General features: G+C 38.7%; 1 protein-coding gene across 1 annotated transcript in view; it reads left to right on the top strand.

Annotated features, from left to right (window-relative positions):
• NELL2 (neural EGFL like 2) overlaps window positions 1–23,299 on the top strand; it is a 447,696-nt gene that overhangs the window by 1,370 nt on the left and 423,027 nt on the right. The window lies entirely within an intron of this gene.

Here is a 23,299-nt window from a genome sequence, read left to right as displayed (position 1 = left end):
GGAAAGACCTGGAAGATGGTTTAGACTAGCCTGATGGTCTCATTGCACCATCTGGATAATTTTTTAGTGAATCTTTTGTGTATTTTTTCAGACTTTTTCTTTGCACGTGTTATTTTGAAATCACTTAATCTGATACACATTTTGTAAATGTCCAGCTTAAGAAATGGAAAAATGTCATACAGCATTTGATGCCATGTGAATATAGAAATACACAGAAACTACTTTTAATGCATAATCTGAATGAAGAGTTTCCACAAGAGTTTAAATTAAATAAGATGGTTTCCATAACTCCTAAATAACTTCTAAAATAATACTGTGATTCTCCCTCCATACTCTAGACCCAGAAGTCTTTGAATTAGTGGAGTGGAAGATGTGGACCCTTCTATGGCAGAGTATTTCTCATTATAGGATGATACTGCAGTACCATGCCTATCCTTTCCCGAGTGCCAACACTTTTTCTGTGAGAAAAGACTTTCTTACCTGAGTGATTTTTCCCTATTGGGTGCATTCAAGTATTTACAATACTTATTGGTAAAAAAGAATTAGCTATAGCTTTTAGAGCATGTTAGTTTTAGTGAGACAAAAAACATAATCATTACCCTTTAGGAATCAAGGTAGCACAAAATGTGAGGAAAATGCTTTGGAAATATTTGCATCAAACTAATCAGCTAATGTTAACAAAGCATTCTATTCTGAGAAGAGGAATTACAAATATAATAGTAGTACCTACCACATGACAGTTTTTTAGAGTTAAAATTCGTAACATCCATATCTCACAAGGCCTGGAAATAGAGCAGGTACAATCTTTTCATTGCCATATCCAGAAAATGTCTCATTTTTCTTCATCTTTCAAAATCGCTAGCTCATGGAGACCCAGAATGTAGGACTTTCAGTGTTAAAACCAAGAAAGTTATCTGTAAATTGGGAAGAGTTGGAATATCTATTTGGAGCAAAGCCGCTGGACTATGCTTATCCTTCCATCCTGTAGTAATCTACAAAGCTCCTCATTTGGTGAAGATGTTAACACCTGACTTATTTCTTTCTTTCCATGACTACCTTTTGTGTGTATATATATATATATGTATATATACGTATATATGTATATATATACGTATATATGTGTGTGTGTGTGTGTGTGTGTATATATATATAGTGCATTCAATGGATTTTGTTTTAAGTCTCTTGACCTTTTTCTTCTTTCTTTTTTTTTTTTGATGGGGTCTCATTCTGTTGCCCAGGCTGGAGTGCAGTGGTGTGATCTTGGCTCACTGACACCCCTGTCTCCCATGTTTAAGCGATTCTCCTGCCTCAGCCTCCCAAGTAGCTGGGATTACAGGTGCAGGCCACCACGGCTGTCTAACTTTTTGTATTTTTAGTAGGGATGGGGTTTTACCATTTGGCCAGGTTGGTCTTGAACTCCTGACCTCAGGTGATCGGCCCGCCTTGGCCTCTCAGACCTTTGGGATTACAGGGGTGAGCCACCGCGCATGGCCCCGTGACCTTTTCCATTACAATCTTTTCATGCCTCATCTCACCCCCTGACCTTAGCTGCCAATCATCATGGTAAAACTTTATACTATGTTGTTGTGAATAACTGTACCATACTCAAAATCTCATCTTCTAACATCCAGTCACCAAACACCCCTTCTTCTGTTTTCAGCTAACTGCCTCTATGACAATTTTGGACTACTCTGGGACTTCTAATCCATTGACTATTACAATTTTTAGTTTCCACTACCCTCTTTTATCCTCACTTCGTCCTTGTCCAGCTTAGATTCCATTGTTTGATTACTTGTAAATGCCCTCAGCTTTTTTGCCTCACTCTCTGCCTTACTCAAATGGCAGAACATCAATACTGGTTAATCCCAAGCACTTACAGAAATGTCACATAGTTTAGTGATTAAGGATGTGGGCTCTGGACCCACGCTCCTTGAATCCTGAGTCGAACATTTACTAGCCATGTGGCTTGAGTAAGTTTCTTAACTGCTCTGCGCCTCAGTTTCCTCATGTACACCTATCTAATGGAGTTGTTGTGGGCTGAAATGTATTAATATAAAGTAATATAAAAATGAAGTGTTTAGAATAGTGCTTGGCACATAATAAACATTTAATAAATGTTTACCAAGCTTGCAGTTCATGGTTGGAGAGAAACATCTAACTTAGCTGACTGATCTCTCTTAATTTTCATGATTGTGTCTCAGGTGGGCCCTTAGTGCCTCTCTGCAATTGTCAACCACAGTTTCTATTTCTCATTGAATTTTTTTTTTCCTCTCTGAGGTTACTATGTCACACTTTTTCTTATCAAATTTCCAACTTGTATTCCTTGTTCTTCACTCTCTGCTGATGACTTTGCTTCTTATCTTGCTGAGCAAACAGAAGCAATCAGAAGATAACAATATTTTCCCACCACCTAGTCTCTCACATCTGAATATTTCTATTACAGAGGAAGGGTCTCTGTCTCCATGTTAAAACAATCCCTTTACTTGTGCACTGGATTCCATCTCTTTTCACCTTCTCAAGAATTTGCTGACATAATTATCTCTGTTCTGTCTTGCATAATCACTATATCTCTCTTCTCTCTGCTGTAATGTGCTATAATATTAATCAAGGGAGAATAGAACCCTCGTTTCCTTTTATATCTCCTATAGCTACCGATTTATTGACCACCCTTTACAGCCAACCTTAATGTCTCCACGGTCTGAGCCCATATCCTCATGACAAATCGAATCGGGCTTCCACCTTGATTGGATTCACCTTTGAATCTTTAAATATTGACTTTTAAGTAATAGAATGTTCCAGAGCTCAGTCCTTGGCTTTCTTGGGTTTGCTGAAATGACTGGAATTACTAAAATCGGAGAAGTTAATTTCATAGGTTTCATAAGAGGCAATTAGAACTGTTGAGAAAAAGGGAAAAAGCATTATTTATAGGAAGGGGGAAAACATTTATGATCATTTTTATGCCAAATACTACTTTATATCAGATAATTTAATGGAAGCAATTCACTTATGATAAATTCAGTTCCATAGTATTTTGGGGACTGGCAGTGGTGGAAAGGGGAGGGGGAGACTCAAAGAAAAAGTAGAAGAGGTCATGACAACATGGTTCTGAAATTGGTCAGGTTATTATCCTAATTTAAATATGGAAAATCAAGAGCTAAATCAGTACAAGAACTAGAACCAGAATTCTTGGTGGTTTCAGGTCTTCTATTAAGTTATTTGCCTCCCATATTGATATACAGTAAAGAATAAAGTGTGGCGAAATTACACATTTAAAAGGTATTCAAGTGGAAAATTACTGGAAAGGGTAATAAAATAACAACCACAAAAATACAATTTTCCTTGGCATTTTCAACTTAATTACTTCAGAGCTGCTCAGATTTTTCAGCCAGTCATTACTAGGATTTTTGCATTGGTACAATTAGATTTTCTTCTTGGAAACCCATTTTTGATGAAGAACTAACTAGAATATAGATGGATCATTATGTTTTATTATTAAAATTTCAAAGCTTACACTTTGAGAAAACTCATGATATTAAAATACCATAATAAAGTCACTTAACCACCTTAGAGGTTTTTCTATATAACATCAAGATTTGAGCATACTTTGTCTATTTAGATTTGAGTTTTGGTGAATATTGTAAAGATTAGAAGTTTGGATATGCAGTTTATACCAAACCCCTCTAAAAATATAGTGCTAATAATGATAGCTACTTTATTTTGAGCAACTACTTACAATTAACTATTTATATCAGCTATAACTTTTATCCCTTACAATGACTTGATGAAGTGGTGTTATCATCCTTCACAGGAAGAAACCAAGATTCAAAGAGGCTTAATAATTTTTCCATGAAAATTAGAAACATGCTCACACTCCTCTTACCTCCAAAGGAAAAGGAAAAGGAAACAGTTAAGTGTCAGATACTACTCCTGGATCTTTTGTGTAACTATCTTGTTTAATCCAAAGTAGGAGCTAAGAAACAGATTGTAATACAAGCTTTATAAGAAGCACTTTGTATTCCATGAGTACAAGTCTGAATGGCATTTTAAATTAGAGAGACTTGCAGTATGTTATAGTGACTTCCCCCATTTCAGCATTGCATTTTGTATGTGATACTTGAATCCTTGACCCTATAGAGAACTAAAAGAATTATTTCACATCAAGCTTTTTCCTCTTATCTAGTGACTGCTGAAACATTTCTTCTTTCCAAACCAGTTTATAAAACTGTTGGTCCTCACCTAAAAATAGAGTTGCTATGAATTAGATTCTTGATCTGTATACATATGGCACAATCATATGAAATAGTTTTTTCCTGGCATACATTTCCTTTTTCAGCATTTAAGCACACAGCAAGTATAGGACATTTTGAACCTTTTATTTAACATTGATTTGTTTAGAGAGCTTTACATCCATTTGTTGTTTAAAAGTTGGTATTTTTGTTTCTTTTTGCAGCCAAACACTTTGATAATATTTTGAGGTAAATGCCTAAAGATGTCCAAAAAAAGTAAAAGTCATAACAGAAATTGGATTTCAAATGGTTCTTTGTTAATGACTTATAACAAATTCTCTGTCTGTGTTTGCTACTAACTATTCTGCAATCAGGTGTTAATGTTTTAGGTAAAAAATAAAGCCAAGGGAGGGGTGTGAGTGGGAGCTAACAGTTGAGAGAGGGCCGAGCATGGTGTCTCACACCTGTAATCCCAGCACTTTGAGAGGTCGAGGCAGGGGGATCACTTGAGGTTAGGAGTTCAACAGCCTGGCCAACATGGTGAAACCCTGTCTCTACTAAAAATACAAAAAATAGCCAGGCATGGTGGTGCGTGCCTGTAATCCCAGCTACTCAGGAGGCTGAAGCAGGAGAATCACTTGAACCTGGGAGGCGGAGGTTGCAGTGAGCCAAAATCACACCATTGCACTCTAGCCTGGGCAACGGAGTAAGGCCCTGTCTCAAAAGACAAACAAACAAACAAACAAGCAATTTGAGAGGTCAGAAGCAAAGAGGAGAGAATTGAGAGGAAATGCACCACACTGGGAGATTTAAGTCATCTTTGTGGGAAATTTTAATTTTTCTCCCTTTATTCTTTTTTGTTCTATACCATGTTAGCAAGCTGCCTCTTTAGATTTTTATTTAAAGAAATATTTTTTTGTTTTAGAAAAAAAATCACACCAAGTTTCCACCTACAAATAAAACATAGATTTAAGATGGAGACAATTTGTCTTTTATCTGTTGCCCTTGTTTGATCAGGAGATTTTATAAAAATAGATCCAGGACTGAAAAACCACAAAACAAGAGCTTGGTAAGTGACAGCCTTAGAAATAAATCAGTAACACTGTTGTTAATTGCTGGTCTGCTACATCATGAACTTATTATTTTGGCTAAACACTACTGTAAGATATAACTGATTCAATTCAACAAACGTGTTGCTTGCGGAATTTGCAGGTGGTTGGGGTTAAGTATGAAGGATAAGATAGTTTTGATTTTTTTCTTTACATGTGGATATCATTTATTTTAGCATTTTTTTGTTATACTTTAAGTTTTAGGGTACATGTGCACAACGTGCAGGCTTGTCACACATGTATACATGTGCCATGTTGGTGTGCTGCATCCATCAACTCATCATTTACATTAGGTATATCTCCCAATGCCATCCTTTCCCCCTTCCCCCACCCCACAACAGGTCCTGGTATGTGATGTTCCCCTTCCTGTGTCCAAGTGTTCTCATTGTTCAGTTCCCACCTATGAGTGAGAACATGCGGTGTGTGGTTTTTTGTCCTTGTGATAGTTTGCTGAGAATGATGGTTTCCAGCTTCATCCATGTCCCTACGAAAGGACATGAACTCATCATTTTTTATGGCTGCATAGTATTCCGTAGTGCATATGTGCCACATTTTCTTAATCCAGTCTATCATTGTTGGACATTTGGGTTGGTTCCAAGTGTTTGCCATTGTGAATAGTGCCACAATAAACATATGTGTGCACATGACTTTATAGCAGCATGATTTATAATCTTTTAGGTATATACCCAATAATGGGATGGCTGGGTCAAATGGTATTTCTAGTTCTAGATCCTTGAGGAATCACCACACTGCCTTCCACAATGGTTGAACTAGTTTACAGTCCCACCAACAGTGTAAAAGTGTTCCTATTTCTCCACGTCCTCTCCAGCACATGTTGTTTCCTGACTTTTTAATGATCGCCATTCTAACTGGTGTGAGATGGTATCTCATTGTGGTTTTGATTTGCATTTCTCTGACGGCCAGTGATGATGAGCATTTTTTCATGTGTCTTTTGGCTGCATAAATGTCTTCTTTTGAGAAGTGTCTGTTCATATCCTTCGCCAATAGTTTTGATTTTTAAAGAGATCATGATCTTTTAGGACAAGCAAACAGGTAAATAATTATTAATATTTATTCACAAGGAGTTTTATATTAGGTTATGAACCAAACGTTGTGGGAGCACAGAAGGAGAGGATGTTTAATTCTATCAAAGGGTCATTCTGTAATCTGTGCTTTTTTTAGTTTGTATGGGATGCATAGTTGTCTGGAGAGTACTTTGAGAAATATATTGGGCACTATTTACAATAGCAAAGTCATGGAATGAACCTAAATGCCCGTCAATGGTAGACTGGATGAAGAAAATGTGGCACATATACACCATGGAATACTACTCAGCCATAAAAAAGAATGAGATCATGTCCTTTGCAGCAACATGGATGGAGCTAGAGGCCATTATCCTAATTGAACTATTGCAGGAGCAGAAAATCAAATATCATATGTTCTCACTGATAAGGGGGGACTAAACATTGAGTACACGTGGACACAAAGAAGGGAATGACAGACATTAGGGCCTATTCGAGGTTGGAGAGTGGAAGGAGAGAGAGGATCGAAATACTACCTATCGTATACTATGCTTATTACCTAGGTTATGAAATAATCTGTACACCAAACCCCTGTGACATGCAATTTACCTGCATAACAAATCTGTTCATGTAAACCTGATCTAAATAAAAGTTAAAAAGCGAAAAAGAAAGAAAGAAAAGAAAAGTATACTGGAGTATGGGAGTCATCCAGGGTTTCACCATTTGGTTTCTACCCACTAATTTGGGAAAATGAGTGAAAAATATTCTCCCCTTTCTCTTACCCCTCAAGATTTTGTTCGGCTTTCTGCCATGAATTCCCAGACTGATGTAGGTACCCTATCTTCATCCATTTTGGGTTGCTATAAAGGAATACATGAAGCTGAATAATTTATAAAGAAGAAAAAGTTTATTCGGCTCACTATTGTGATATCTGGTTCAAGATTGGGCATCTGGCGAGGGCCTTAGGATGCTTCCATTCACGGTGAAAAATAAAGGGGGGCCTGTGTGTGCAGAGATCACATGGTGAGAGAGAAAGCAAGGGTTGGGGGTGGTGCCAGGCTCTTTTAAACAACAAGCTCTTGGAGGAGCTAATAGAGTAAGAATTCAGTCATTCTGGAGGGAGGACATCAATCTGTTCTTGAGGGATCTGCCCCCATGATCCAAACACCTCGCATTAGGCCCTACCTTCAACATTGGGATCAAATTTTAATATGAAGTTTGGAGAGGACAAATATCCAAACTGCATCAGGCCCCCACGGCCTTCCTGAGCATTTTCTCTATCTTGAAGTGATCTGTATACTTTACTAGTTCCTACGTGTCTTGAAGGAGGGGCTATATATTCATTTTTTTACTCCTAGGGCCTACCAAGTGCTTGGCACATTGTAGCCTCTCAATAAATTTTATTAATTGAACCAAGAAGAAGAAAGAAATAAAAACGTTCTGATTCCAACTACCCAACCTTATTTCCTCCCAAACCTCCTTGACTTACTTTCTTGTTTCTGATTATGGATATTAAAGGATATGCTTCTTTAATAAATATTCAGAAACTGCATCTCAGCCATGTTAAGGGTTTTCTTATTGCCTTTCAATTTTTGTAAAAGGACACAAAAGCCCAAACTTCCAGATTCTTTCTTTGGTTCCAGGGCAACGTATAATATTAACATTGTATTTTTATTTATCTGTGACATAGTCGGCCATAAATCACCTGGTTGCTGTATTATGTACATTAGTGTTCCTCCATAATAGTAGTTTTTGCTGTTTGACAGGTGTTCCAGACTAAAATGTTTTAAAATAATAGATCATTAAAAGAAACTAGAGTTGATGGCCAAGAAAATCAATTTTTTTCCTGACAGAATCAAAGCATTTCACTAATTAGTTACTTTATTCCACAAGATGGCACTGTAGTTCTTCCAATTATTTGGAATAGAGCCGCTCAGGGTTTTATTTTTAAAAGTATCCTCCCTTTCCTTCCTTTATATAAAAGTGACACATAAGAAAGAATGTAAGGCTGTTACTTCATAATAGGCCTGATTTACTACATATTTTCGAGAAGTCCATGGTAATAGCCATAGAAGAGTCGATAAGAGGAATTAGTACACAACAAATTATAACCAGAAATGAGATACAGGATTATTTTTGTGCAGTTTCTTAAATAAACATAGTCTACCCTTTGTTTATATGCTATGAATTAGAAATTATTTTTTAAAGCTTATGGATAGAATTTTAATGTTTTTTAGTACTACTTTGGGTGTTCAAAATCTGAGCTGCTTAATTCACTGGATATTTTTATGTCTTTTGTAATAATTTTTAAAGCTCTCGCATAGGGCTTAGTCCATTTCTTTATGATAGCCCAGCAATACCAGCATTACCTGTGTCTGTCTGATCTGACAGGAGGGTCTTCTACTAAATTCTGTTTTAAAAAATTCAATTTGTTTAGTCTTGTGCAGAAAAACATATTAGATATGGGACTGATTTCTTTTTAGTAAATATTTTAGTGTTTAATTTGCATCTCAGTTTTGTTCTAAATATTTTTTAGTTGTATCCTTTTGAAGTTAAGACTTCCCAAAGTTCCCAGATAAATTTGCATTTGAATCAGTTTATAGTAATGATTTTGAGCCCTTTTATGTGCAAAGGACAGTTTTAATTGGATCTGCTAGGAAAACAAAATTTTATTCCTTTCAAAAAACAAACATTGCTTAAAATAAGTTTGGAAGACTTGTATTTAAAATATTTTGGCAGTGAATTATTTTTAAGTTTCACTTTGATCGTACTGGGTAAGTTTAATAAAAATTACATATTGACCCCAAATACTAAAGATTTTAATTAATGCCCTAACACAGTCTCCTTGTTAGAATCAGAAATTTATTAAATAAAAAGCCCAAGAATCAAGAGAAAACAAATAAATTAGTGTGTGTAATTCTTAATCATGTCTAATTAAAATCAATTTGTAATGCATTTACATTCGCAAAATCACGTAAGTTATCAGTGTCTGAGACAACAGTTTGTGTTTATGAATTGCACATTTGTAAGGAGTGAATTAGTTAGTGTGCTAATTAGAAAACTCTTGCAAGAGAAGACAGGTTGTAGTTCGTTTTTATCTATTTCTCTCAATTTGGATCTTATAGTGGTGAGTGGGTGGAAAAGCCGTGGTTAAATTTAAAAGCTCTGAATGTACATTAGCAGATATGTTTGTGCTTTTAGTTGGTGCTTTAAGTAGTTAAGCCATGTATACACTTATTACCATTACTACTAATTATGTTTTTGAAAGCCCACTATGTGTCAAGCACATCATGCCTTTATTTAATTCATACAATAGTTGTATGGAACAGGTAGCATTATTCTGCGTTCACAGATGAGGATACTGATGCTTAGAGAAATTTAATAATTTATGAGGGGTCAGACAGCTGGTGAGTGGGGCTTGGGATCTAAAGGCAAGTTCTTATGACTCCAGAGCCTGCGCTTTAAACCACTAATGTATATTGTATTTGTAACTGCCATCTCAGGTAGCTTTTAGTGAAGTCTGCCAATTTTAGTATGAAATATTCTGTTTGTAATGTGTAAGGAGTAGGTTAGGCTTTCTAATTGTGCTGTTTATGTAAGGCACAATAAGGACTTTTGCAAAGGGGACTTGTCAAATTATCATGATACTGGCTGCAAGCCAGAGGTTTCCTTAGCAAAGTGCTAAGACAAGGGCTACTGGGGTAAAAGGGAAGCTCTTATTTCCTCCTCTTTACCCCCTAACTTGCCCACATCTCACTTTTTCAATATATAAAGTACAAGCCCACCTAGGTTCTATTGGGTAAACTCTGTATAAATTCTAAAAATACTTAAAACCCACCGAATTTATTACCTCTCAACAGACTTAGTCAAAAGATGCAATGTTTCTATTCCAAAATGCTGTGATCTTCTTAAAAGAATGAGTTTAAAAAATACTTGATAAGCTAAAATTGCTGCTGAAGTGCTTTTTGTGTCATTTATTAGGGAAGATTTCCCACATATTCTGTTGCTAAGTCCCTAAAAGTTATTAAAGGGAGCACAGTTGTGAATATCTTTAAAAAGTGGACAGGTGGTCATCCCAAGGAGGTGAGTTTGGGTAAAGTGAAGTCTTCATAGAGAAATCAAATTCTTAAGGCTTATTGCAATCCTAAATTAACCTCAACTCTAAGGGTTCTTTGACTGACCGAATGATGCCAGGAAGATCAACTGGGCTGTACATAGAATTGCACAAAGCACAATTAGACAGGCAAAGTAGAGCAACACACATCTAATGGCAGAAGTTTTCGTGATTCAAATCGATTAACTGAATGATTCTTTCCTTCAGTCTGTCATTTATCCATCTGTCCAGTTGCCATTTAACAGTTACTTAGTAGCATATTTAATTCAGTATTTATTGATCCCTCTGTTACAGGCAGTGTGAGGTACTGCAAGCCTTAACTTACACACAAAATTAAATAATCAATTCAATGCGTTTGCCTCAGCGTGTATGTCTTTTACGGTACTGATGATTAAATCATTTTGGACTGAAGTCCTTGCGTTTTATTGTCAGCCTGTTTGAGCAAGTGATAATCTGTCAATCAATAGAGTCAATGGAACTTAAATTATTTGGGTGACAGTATTGATCAAAGTGTTTGGTGTTCAAAGGTCTTGGTGTGGGTTTTCTACATAGTTATTCACATAGATAGTAAGCACACTGTTAAGTCACATCCACACAGTGTTCTAATAGTGGCAATAGTAGTAATCATAGTAATCATTCTTAAATTTATAATAGTAAAGTTAACTTCATTGGTGAGAACCAAAATTTTTTTTTTGAGACAGAGTCTCCCTCTGTCGCCCAGGCTGGAGTGCAGTGGTGCGATCTCGGCTCACTGCAAGCTCCGCCTCCCGGGTTCACGTCATTCTCCTGCTTCAGCCTCCCAGGTAGCTGGGACTACAGGTGCCCACCACCATGCCTGGCTAAATTTTTGTATTTTTTAGTAGAGACGGGGTTTCACCGTGTTAGCCAGGATGGTCTTGATCTCCTGACCTCGTGATCTGCCTGCCTCAGCCTCCCAAAGTGCTGGGATTACAGGCATGAGCCACCGCGCCCGGCCGAGAACCAAACTTCTTATGTTAGTGCTTTAAATATTCCATTCAGGATCTGACTGGGCAGCATCTTTCCTAGAAACAACAATAAAAACCTTGCATTATCTTGGGCAAGTCACTATTATTTCTGTCCCTTAGTTCCTCCCCTGGTAAGGCAAAGAAGCTGCTATAGATGATTTCTAAGCTCAAGATCAACACTAAAGTTTTATAATTTTAGGTTTTGGATTTCTTCCTGATCTTAAGTATTTGAAGAATTCTATTTAAAAATGTTATTGTTAGGTAAGGCTTAGCAAATAGACAATAAATATAGTGAATAAAAGGCAAATAAAGCATTTGACCAATGTCAACTTCATGTAATGCTTATTAATTGAGCATCAACTATGTGTTGGGCATTGATGTATGTGCCTCGTGATTCAGCACTAAATTCGATTAAGGTGTTTTCCTTCATGTATTTTACAATCTAGTGGGAAAAGTTGACAAACAATCTTGAAAAGAAGCAATAATTACAGATAGTTACAAATGCCCTGCAGGCTAATTGGAGAGACCTATGGTGGGTGTGTCTAGATAGGATGGTCAAGGAAGGCCACTCTGCTGTGTGAAAATCAAGGATAAGAATATTCTAGGCATTGGGAAAAGCTAAAGCAAAGCTGTTGTGGTTGGATGTGCTTTGTAATTTTCTTTCTTTTTCTTGTTTTCCTGTTTGAGCTAGTTTATTTCAAAGGAATAAGACTTTCAAATAAAAGTAAGCATATTAAAAAACATAAGATAATATTTTTAGTGAAATTCAAATCATTTTTTACAATAAACAATATTTTCTAAATATGTTAATTTACTCAATCTCCTCATTTTTCTATTTTATGTTTGTAATTTACCTATTAACTCTCTAGCACATATATGCATTTTATGTTTTCTTTATTAATAGTGGTGCACATAGTTGCGATTGAGTTAAAGAAAGTTTAATGGAATACCTTTCTGCAACATTTGAATACACATAAAAATCCCTATCAAAAGCTAAGATATAAAACTATGTACCTCTATTTTTAATCTAAAGTCATTTTATACACTGGAAAGTAAGTACAAGTGCAATATTTACTGTAAAATACGCACTAAGCACTTTGTTGGTATAAAATTTAATGAGTTCATGATTATGCAAACATTGTCATTGGGAGTGAAGGACATATAGATTCTATCTGTATTATTTCTTATAACTACTTATGTAGTTTTCAAGAGACACAGTGGCAGATAGGAGCGAGAAAATGGTCTATGATGGGGCTGGAGTTGGTCAGTGTTGAGAGGGTGTCAGTGTGTCTTCTAGGACTTAGGGAGTTTGGATTTTACTCAATTTGCAATGAGTATATGAGAAAGTCTTAAATATATTTCTGATCCTCCTGCTACATAAATGTATAACCAGAGATTCTGGATGTTGAGGTACACTTAATTAAGAAATTCCCTTCCCTCCCTGTGTCCATAGTGACATTTTATCAGTTTGTCTTTGAAACTTACTTCTAAAATTACTTTGTTAAAGCAGGAAAGCCTTTTCCTTGCTAATTGAAGATTGGAGTATTTCCAGAGGTCACTTTGAGAAACAAGAAGCAAATACGGTAAACTCCAAGAGGAGATGAAAAATATGTTTGTAATGTATTTTTAGAAATTTCAGTATTTACAAAGCCTTTTATTCCATGAGATTTCTACAACAGCGGGAGCCAAATCCCTATTTTGTGATAAGGAGTTACGGACTTCGGATTTGCCCTTAATATACTTGATATTATGAATTAAGGACAAATAAAAATAAACTTATCAGAGAAAGATTTTACTTTACCATGGGGTAAAGGAATATTCTAAATATGACTAAATATCTTCATATAGAGACAGAGAGAAGGAAAGGGCTGAACTGAAGTGCACTGATGACCTTTTACAAGAGCTTTACTATATTATGGGATGTCAAGAGCCTTTGAAAGATAATTGGGGAGTTGATTCATGTTTAATAAAGGGAAGCTTATTTATAAGGGGGTAAAAGTTGTGTATAATGGTAGAAAATTTTCCCTCCAAGATATGAAAAGCTAAATTATTACTTATAAATAGTAGCCTGCCGGTTTGAGCTAAAGAAAAGTAAAACTAAATTATGTACTTTGCCATATTAGTGTGTGTTTTAAGGGAGTCATTTAATGCACTTGAACTTGTTTCTTCACCTATGAAAATAAAATGGAACCAAATGATTTCTGAAAAGCCTTATAGTGCCAAAGTGTATATAATTCTATGTGATCAACACTGATAAGTTAATTCTGCAAACAGGAGAATATAGGAGAGAAAATAGTAAGGAGAATACAGGAGAGAAAGTGTTAATGTTATGACCAATTGTTGAGTCAGGAATGATGGAAGGGAACAGAATAAGTATATGTTATAATAAGATGTAAGACTCTTCAAAGATCAGTTGGTTAAAATAAGTTTTTGTTTTCTAAATAGTAAGGAGACATCTGAAAATTTGCAGTCTGAAAAGAGTTATAGGCAAGTTGCAAGTTGCAACTCTTTCACCCATCCCTTATTACCTACTTAATTATCTACATTAAGTAGAAATTGGATTTCATAAATATTCTCTAGTATTGGCCATTTCAAAAAACAGCTTCTGGAAATAAAACTGTATGAGTTATTGCGTTCTGCATGTGTTTTCACACTCGTATGACCTGAGGGTAGTTCTGTGAATTGGTCATGTTATTAAGTCATTGCTGTTTCTTGACTCTCTTCTAGAAGATAGGCAAGGACAGATAGAACCTATATGTCCTTTCACTCCCAATGACAATGTTTGCATAGTCATGGACTCATTAAATTTTATATCAACAAAATGCTTCTTGCATTTTTTACAGTAAATATTCTGCTTATACTTACTTTCCAGGGTATAAAATCACTTTCGATTGAAAATAAAGGTACGTAGTTTTATATCTTAGCTTTTGATAGGGATTTTTATATGTATTCAAATATTGCAGGAAGGTATCCCATGAAACCAATTTTCTTGAGGCCTTTGTTCTCAATAATACAAAGTCCTATCAGAAAATAAGAGGGTAGTTTAAACTTGAGAAAGAAATGAGAGTTCAGGCCAGGCAAGGTGGCTCACATCTGTAATCCTGGCATTTTGGGAACCCGAGGTGGGTGGATCATTTGAGGTCAGGAGTTCAAGACCAGCCTGGCCGACATGGTAAAACTCCACCTCTACTAAAAATACAAAAATTAGCTGGGTGGTAGTGGCATGCGCCTGTAATCCAGGCTGCTTGGGAGGCTGGGGCAGGAGAATCGCTTGAGCAGTGGGGGCAGAGGTTGCAGTGAGCCAAGATCGCGCCCCTCACTGCACTCCAGACTGAGTAACAAAGTGAGACCATGTCTCAAAAAAAAAAAAAAAAAGAGTTCAATCTGGTGATTTTTCTTGGATTTGTATGTAGATATTTGTACAGGAAGATTGAATGTTGGAAGACAAGTTGATTTCCTGTATGGGTAATATTTATCTAAAACTTACATGAAGTTGACAAATGTGAAGAATAAATGCCAAGTGATTTAATTGCTACAAGTTTACCATTTATATACATCTAAAGGAATAAATTTTATAATCCACAGTAAGTGGAATTCGGGATCTCAAAATTAAACATAAAACTCAGAAGATTTGGTATATTTCAGTATGTGTCTAATTTTAAAAAGAAAACAGGTCATGGAGAGGTTAAGGTTAGAAAATTTATTTTAAAAAAACCAAAACTCTCAAGATGCAATGAAATTAAGGCTATATCCAAGTACTTTGCTTTCTCAAGACATAGTCCAAGACCTTTTTCTCTTCTCCCTGAGTACTTTCATCAATGCCCAAAGCTTCAGTTACCATCTCTAGGTATATGATTCCTAACATCCATGTCTCTGCTCCAGGCATCTCTGGCAATATCCAGACTCATCTGTGACCCTGACTACTCAACATCAGCATATGGATGTTTCATTGGAACCTAAAGTCAACATGGTCAAAACTGAATTATTTTACCCATCCGCTACTACCTCATTCTCTTCTAATTGTTTATCAAAAAAAAAAAAAAAGATCACCCAGCAGCATGAGCCAGAAGACTTGCACCTATCCTTCACTCTTCCACATCTAATCCATCACCATTACAATCTTCTGGACATTTTTTGAACCACTCGCACAACCTTTGAATCTGTCCATTTTGTCATAGCTCATTCCCTTCTCTGAGCTACCCTCATCTCTTATCCAGGCTACTAGAATAGCCCTTAGCTCATCTCTCCATGTATATTCTTGCCTTCTTCTAATTCACAGCCAAGAGCTATAGAGAAATTTTTACAAGGCAAATATGATCATTCACTCTCCTTCAGAAAATTTGGTGAAGGTTTCCCATTGTCTACCAAGATAAAGTAAAAAATGTTTAACCTTCCCTCAATTCCTGTATGATCTGGCCTCTACCTGCTTCACCAGACTTACTTTGATGTACCCTCTCCTTTACTCTTTGGACCCTAGTCAACTTGACCTATGGATTTCTTAAATGTGCCTTTCTTTCCTGCCAAGGGTCTTTATAGTGTTATTTTCTTTGCTTACAACATTCTTCCCTGTCTAGTCTTCAAATTAACCCTTATTAGTCCCTAGTAAGCAGTTAACTCCTACTTGTTACTTCGCCCAAACATCATTTCTCATTTTGACCTTTTAGAAAAGCTTACATCAGTGGAGCCAAAATGGCCCAATAGGAACAGCTCCGGTCTACAGCTCCCAGCATGAGTGATGCAGAAGACAGGTGATTTCTGCATTTCCATCTGAGGTACTGGGTTCATCTCACTAGGGAGTGCCAGACAGTGGGTGCAGGACAGTGGGTGCAGCGCACCGTTCGTGAGCCGAAGCAGGGCGAGGCATTGCCTCACTCGGGAAGCGCAAGGGGTCAGGGAGTTCCCTTTCCTAGTCAAAGAAAGGGGTGAGAGACGGCACCTGGAAAATCCAGTCACTCCCACCCTAATATGTGCTTTCCCAACGGGCTTAAAAAACGGCACACCAGGAGATTATATCCCACACCTGGCTCGGAGGGTCCTACACCCACGGAGTCTCACTCATTGCTAGCACAACAGGCTGAGATCAAACTGCAAGGCGGCAGTGAAGCTGGGGGTGGGTCGCCTGCCATTGCCCAGGCTTGATTAGGTAAACAAAGCAGCCAGGAAGCTCGAACTGGCTGGAGCCCACCACAGCTCAAGGAGGCCTGCCTGCCTCTGTAGGCTCCACCTCGAGGGGCAGGGCACAGACAAACAAAAAGACAGCAGTAACCTCTGCAGACTTAAATGTCCCTGTCTGACAGCTTTGAAGAGAGTAGTGGTTCTCCCAGCATGCAGCTGGAGATCTGAGAATGGGCAGACTGCCTCCTCAAGTGGGTCCCTGACCCCTGAGCAGCCTAACTGGGAGGCACCCCCCAGTAGGGGCAGACTGACACCTCACACGGCTGGGTATTCCTCTGAGACAAAACTTCCAGAGGAACAACCAGGCAGCAGCATTTGCGGTTCACCAATATCCACTGTTCTACAGCCACCACTATTCTGCAGCCACTGCTGCTGATACCCAGGCAAACAGTGTCTGGAGTGGACCTCTAGCAAACTCCAACAGACCTGCAGCTGAGGGTCCTGTCTGGTAGAAGGAAAACTAATAAACAGAAAGGACATGCACACCAAAAACCCATCTGTACGTCACCATCATCAAAGACCAAAAGTAGATAAAACCACAAAGATGGGGAAAAAACAGAGCAGGAAAACTGGAAACTCTAAAAAGCAGAGCACCTCTCCTCCTCCAAAGGAACACAGCTCCTCACCAACAACAGAACAAAGCTGGACGGAGAATGACTTTGATGAGTTGAGAGAAGAAGGCTTCAGACGATCAAACTACTCTGAGCTACAGGAGGAAATTCAAACCAATGGCAAAGAAGTTAAAAACTCCGAAAAAAAATTAGACGAATGGGTAACTAGAATAACCAATGAAGAGAAGTCCTTAAAGGAGCTGATGGAGCTGAAAGCCAAGGCTTGAGAACTACATGAAGAATGCAGAAGCCTCAGGAGCCGATGCGATCAACTGGAAGAAAGGGTATCAATGATGGAAGATGAAATGAATGAAATGAAGCGAGAAGGGAAGTTTAGAGAAAAAAGAATAAAAAGAAATGAAAAAAGCCTCCAAGAAATATGGGACTATGTGAACAGACCAAATCTATGTCTGATTGGTGTACCTGAAAGTGACAGGGAGAGTGGAACCAAGTTGGAAAACACTCTGCAGGATATTATCCAGGAGAACTTCCCCAATCTAGCAATGCAGGCCAACATTCAGATTCAGGAAATACAGAGAACGCCACAAAGATACTCCATGAGAAGAGCAACTCCAAGACACATAATTGTCAGATTCACCAAAGTTGAAATGAAGGAAAAAATGTTAAGGGCAGCCAGAGAGAAAGGTCGGGTTACCCACAAAGGGAAGCCCATCAGACTAACAGCTGATCTCTTGGCAGAAACTCTACAAGCCAGAAGAGAGTGGGGGCCAATATTCAACATTCTTAAAGAAAAGGATTTTCAACCCAGAATTTCATATCCAGCCAAACTAAGCTTCATAAGTGAAGGAGAAATAAAATCCTTTACAGACAAGCAAATGCTGAGAGATTTTGTCAACACCAGGCCTGCCTTACAAGAACTCCTGAAGGAAGCACTAAACATGGCAAGGAACAACCGGTACCAGCCACTGCAAAAACACGCCAAAATGTAAAGACCATCAAGGCTAGGAAGAAACTGCATCAACTAACAAGCAAAATAACCAGCTAACATCATAATGACAGGATCAAATTCACACATAACAATATTAACCTTAAATGTAAATGGGCTAAATGCTCCAATTAAAAGACACAGACTGGCAAATTGGATAAAGAGTCAGGACCCATCAGTGTGCTGTATTCAGGAAACCCATCTCACGTGCAGAGACACACATAGGCTCAAAATAAAGGGATGGAGGAAGATCTACCAAGCAAATGGAAAACAAAAAAAGGCAGGGGTTGCAATCCTAGTCTCTGATAAAATAGACTTTAAACCAACAAAGATCAAAAGAGACAAAGAAGGCCATTACATAATGGTAAAGGGATCAATTCAACAAGAAGAGCTAACTATCCTAAATATATATGCACCCAATAGAGGAGCACCCAGATTCATAAAGCAAGTCCTTAGTGACCTACGAAGAGACTTAGACTCCTACACAATAATAATGGGAGATTTTAACACCCCACTGTCAACATTAGACAGATCAACGAGACAGAAAGTTAACAAGGATACCCAGGAATTGAACTCAGCTCTGCACCAAGTGGACCTAATAGAAATCTACTGAACTCTCCACCCCAAATCAACAGAATATACATTTTTTTCAGCACTCACCACACCTATTCCAAAATGGACCACGTAGTTGGAAGTAAAGCACTCCTCAGCAAATGTAAAAGAACAGAAATTATAACAAACTGTCTCTCAGACCACAGTGCAATCAAACTAGAACTCAGGATTAAGAAACTCACTCAAAACCGCTCAACTACATGGAAACTGAACAACCTGCTCCCAAGTGACTACTGGGTACATAACGAAATGAAGGCAGAAATCAAGATGTTCTTTGAAACCAACGAGAACAAAGACACAACATACCAGAATCTCTGGGACACATTCAAAGCAATGTGTAGAGGGAAATTTATAGCACTAAATGCCCACAAGAGAAAGCAAGAAAGATCCAAAATTGACACCCTAACATCACAATTCAAAGAACTGGAAAAGCAAGATCAAACACATTCAAAAGCTAGCAGAAGGCAAGAAATAACTAAAATCAGAGCAGAACTGAAGGAAATAGAGACACAAAAAACCCTTCAAAAAATTAATGAATCCAGGAGCTGGTTTTTTTTAAAAGATCAACAAAATCGATAGACCGCTAGCAAGACTAATAGAGAAGAAAAGAGAGAAAAATCAAATAGATGCAATAAAAAATGAAAAAGGGGATATTACCACCGATCCCACAGAAATACAAACTGCAATCAGAGAATACTACAAACACCTCTATGCAAATAAACTAGAAAATCTAGAAGAAATGGATAAATTCCTCGACACTTACACCCTCCTAAGACTAAACCAGGAAGAAGTTGAATCTCTGAATAGACCAATAACAGGCTCTGAAATTGTGGCAATAATCAATAGCTTACCAACCAAAAATAGTCCGGGACCAGATGGATTCACAGCCGAATTCTACCAGAGGTACAAGGAGGAGCTGGTACCACTCCTTCTGAAACTATTCCAATCAATAGAAAACGAGGGAATCCTCCCTAACTCATTTTATGAGGCCAGCATCATCCTGATACCAAAGCCTGGCAGAGACACAACCAAAAAAGAGAATTTTAGACCAATATCCTTGATGAACAATGATGCAAAAATCCTCAATAAAATACTGGCAAACCAAATCCAACAGCACATCAAAAAGCTTATCCACCATAATCAAGTGGACTTCATCCCTGGGATGCAAGGCTGGTTCAACATATGCAAATCAGTAAATGTAATCCAGCATATAAACAGAACCAAAGACAAAAACCACATGATTATCTCAATAGATACAGAAAAGGCCTTTGAAAAAATTCAACAACACTTCATGCTAAAAACTCTCAATAAATTAGGTATTGATGGGACATATCTCAAAATAATAAGAGCTATCTATGACAAACCCACAGCCAATATCATACTGAATGGGCAAAAACTGGAAGCATTCCCTTTGAAAACTGGCACAAGACAGGGATGCCCTCTCTCACCACTCCTATTCAACATAGTGTTGGAAGTTCTGGCCAGGGCAATCAGGCAGGAGAAGGAAATAAAAGATATTTAATTAGGAAAAGAGGAAGTCAAATTGTCCCTGTTTGCAGATGACATGATTGTATATCTAGAAAACCCCATTGTCTCAGCCCCAAATCTCCTTAAGCTGATAAGCAACTTCAGCAAAGTCTCAGGATACAAAATCAATGTACAAAAATCACGAGCATTCTTATCCACCAATAACAAACAAACAGAGAGCCAAATCATGAGTGAACTCTCATTCACAATTGCTTCAAAGAGAATAAAATACCTAGGAATCCAACTTACAAGAGATGTGAAGGACCTCTTCAAGGAGAACTACAAACCACTGCTCAATGAAATAAAAGAGGATACAAACAAATGGAAGAACATTCCATGCTCATGGATAGGAAGAATCAATATCATGAAAATGGCCTTACTGCCCAAGGTAATTTATAGATTCAATGCCATCCCCATCAATCTACCAGTGACTTTCTTCACAGAATTGGAAAACACTACTTTAAAGTTCATATGGAACCAAAAAAGAGCCCGCATCGCCAAGTCAATCCTAAGCCAAAAGAACAAAGCTGGAGGCATCACGCTACCTGACTTCAAACTATACTACAAGGCTACAGTAACCAAAACAGCATGGTACTGGTACCAAAACAGAGACATAGATCAATGGAACAGAATAGAAAATCTCACATCTATTTAATAAATGCTCTCTTGTCACCCTGCACCTTTTTTTCATTCATTCATCCAACAGTTGTTGTGTATCTATAGTGCCATGTACTCTTCTAAAAGCTAGAAATGGAATGAGGGGAGACTGACAAGAATTACAGGACAAAACAAGATAATTTCAAATAGTGATGAAGATTATAAAGAAAATAAAACCAATTACTGTGCTAGAGAATGACTTGAGAGAGGTACTTAGGTATTATGTTTGCAACTGCAATTAAATTAATGATAGTACATTTTGTTTGTTGAATGTCTTCTCTGTAAAAACATAAACTTCCAAGAACTGGGACTTTGTTACACTTACTCACACCATATCCCAGCAGCACTAGGTATAATGTACAGGACATAGCAGACTCAATAAGTATTGCTGAATGAATGAATTGGCCTACTGTATTAGCTCCCTAGAGCTGCCGTAACAAAGTATACCAAATCAGGTAGCTTAAAACAACAGAAATTTATTGTCACAGTTCTGGAGACTTGAAGTTTCAGATCAAGGTATCTGCAGGGCTATTCTCCCTCTGAGGTCTCTGGGGGAAGAATTCTTTCTTTCTTCTAGCTTTTGGTATTTGCTGGCAATCATTGGCATTCCTTGGCTGATAGCTGCATCACTCCAATCTCTGTCTCTATCGCTGCATGGCCTTTTTTCCTGTGTGTCTAATTTGGTCTATTTCTGTGTTGAATATTCCTTTTATAAGGATATCAGTCATTTGATCAGGAGCCACACTAGTCCAGCATGATTCATCTTAACTTAATTACATCTGCAAAGACCCTATTTCCAAATAAGGTTACATTCACAGGGATGAGGTGGGGGATGCAGGTGGTTAGTACTTAAACATATCATATTTGGGGACACAACTAAAAATTCAACCAACTGTCCCTATGTGTCCGGAATTGGTGGGTTCTTGGTCTCACTGACTTCAAGAATGAAGCTGCAGACCCTCGCAGTGAGTGTTACAGCTCTTAAGGTGGCGCATCTGGAATTGTTCGTTCCTTCTGATGTTTGGATGTGTTTGGAGTTTCTTCCTTCTGGTGGGTTCGTGGTCTCGCTGGCTCAGGAGTGAAGCTGCAGACCTTTGTGGTGAGTGTTACAGCTCTTAAGGCGTCGTATCTGGAGTTGTTTGTTCCTCCCTGTGGGCTCGTGGTCTCTCTGGCTTCAGGAGTGAGGCTGCAGACCTTCGCGGTGAGTGTTACAGCTCATAAAAGCAGTGTGGACCCAAAGAGTGAGCAGTAGCAAGATTTATTGCAAAGAGCAAAAGAACAAAGCTTCTACAGTGTGGAAGGGGACCCGAGCAGGTTGCCACTGCTGGCTGGGGCAGCCTGCTTTTATTCTCTTATCTGGCCCCACCCACGTCCTGCTGATTGGTAGAGCTGAGTGGTCTGTTTTGACAGGGCGCTGACTGGTGCATTTACAATCCCTGAGCTAGACATAAAGGTCCTCCACATCCCCATCAGATCAGTTAGATACAGAGTATCGACACAAAGGTTCTCCAAGGCCCCACCAGAGCAGCTAGATACAGAGTGTCAATTGGTGCACTCACAAACCCTGAGCTAGACACAGGGTGCTGATTGGTATGTTTACAAACCTTGAGCTAGATACAGAGTGCCGACTGGTGTATTTACAATCCCTGAGCTAGACATAAAGGTTCTCCAAGGCCCCACCAGAGCAGCTAGATACAGAGTGTTGATTGGTGCATTCACAAAACCCTGAGCTAGACACAGGGTGCTGATTGGTGTGTTTACAATCCCTGAGCTAGACATAAAGTTCTCCACATCTCCACCAGACTTAGCAGCCCAGCTGGCTTCACCCAGTGGATCCCTCACCCGGGCTGCAGGTGGAGCTGTCTGCCAGTCCCGTGCCATGCTCTTGCACTCCTCAGCCCTTGGGTGATCCATGGGACTGGTTGCCGTGGAGCAGGGGGCGGTGCTTGTCAGGAAGGCTTGGGCTGCACAGGAGCCCACAGAGGCGGGGGAAGGCTCAGGCATGGCAGGCTGCAGTCCCGAGGCCTGCCCCGCGGGAAGGCAGCTAAGGCCTGGCGAGAAATCGAGCGCAGCGCCGGTGGGCTGGCACTGCTGGGTGACCCAGTACACTCTCCGCAGCCGCTGGCCGTGGTGCTAAGCCCCTCATTGCCTGGGCCGGCAGGGCCAGCAGGGCCGGCTGGGCTGGCTGGCCGGCTGCTCCGAGTGTGGGACCCACCAAGCCCACGCCCACCCGGAACTCCAGCTGGCCTGCAAGCCCCGCCGCGCAGCCCCCGTTCCCGCTTGCGCCTCTCCCTCCACACCTCCCTGCAAGCTT

This window comes from Symphalangus syndactylus, chromosome 17, assembly GCF_028878055.3.
Source record: "Symphalangus syndactylus isolate Jambi chromosome 17, NHGRI_mSymSyn1-v2.1_pri, whole genome shotgun sequence".
In the NCBI taxonomy this organism is placed as follows: Eukaryota; Metazoa; Chordata; class Mammalia; order Primates; family Hylobatidae; genus Symphalangus; species Symphalangus syndactylus.
The sequence above is the reverse complement of the archived record's forward strand: the minus strand, read 5'-3'. Positions and strand labels throughout refer to the sequence as shown.